Genomic DNA, 688 nt, shown 5'->3' with positions numbered 1-688 from the left:
CACTATAATCAAAGATAAATAATAAATTGTTCCTATCATTCACAATCACGACAAGCAAAGATAAACAAAACTGTACTTACTCAGAATATAAATTATCACTTCCACACTGGTAAAACTATATAATAATAATAATCCAGTATTCAAAGGACACACAGTACTGACGCTTCCTGCAGTCAAATCAAAAAAGCATTCGCTCCGAAACATTCACCACTGTCGTAACCTAACTAAAAAATGTAAACAAACAATCTCATTTATACCAACAGTCTTTCTCACCACAAACGATCATTCGCTAACTACTCTCTCTCTCTCTCTCTCTCTCTCTCTCTCTCTCTCTCTCTCTCTCTCTCTCTCTCTCTCTCTCTCTGTCTCTCTCTCTCTCTCTCTCTCTCTCAGGATTTGGCAAAAACAAAAAATAAAAATAAAGCAAAAATAAATCCTCCACACCACCTGTTATTATATTAAGGATTGGTTTCTTATAAGGAAGCATAGACTCGCAGATATCCCTAGGAATGCTGAATAAGGGATGTACCATCAGATATTGATTTACGCACCGCTAAGAAAAACGGCGATTGCTGTACGCAAGAGACGGGACACATGGGAATAAGGAAGGCGACGATGAAGATTATGAAAAACTTTTTCCGGCCTGGCATGTATAAGGATGTGAGCCACTTTTGCCGTGCAGTTCACT

This window comes from Palaemon carinicauda, chromosome 9 (assembly GCF_036898095.1).
Source record: "Palaemon carinicauda isolate YSFRI2023 chromosome 9, ASM3689809v2, whole genome shotgun sequence".
Classification (NCBI taxonomy): Eukaryota; Metazoa; Arthropoda; class Malacostraca; order Decapoda; family Palaemonidae; genus Palaemon; species Palaemon carinicauda.
This window is presented reverse-complemented; position numbering follows the sequence as displayed.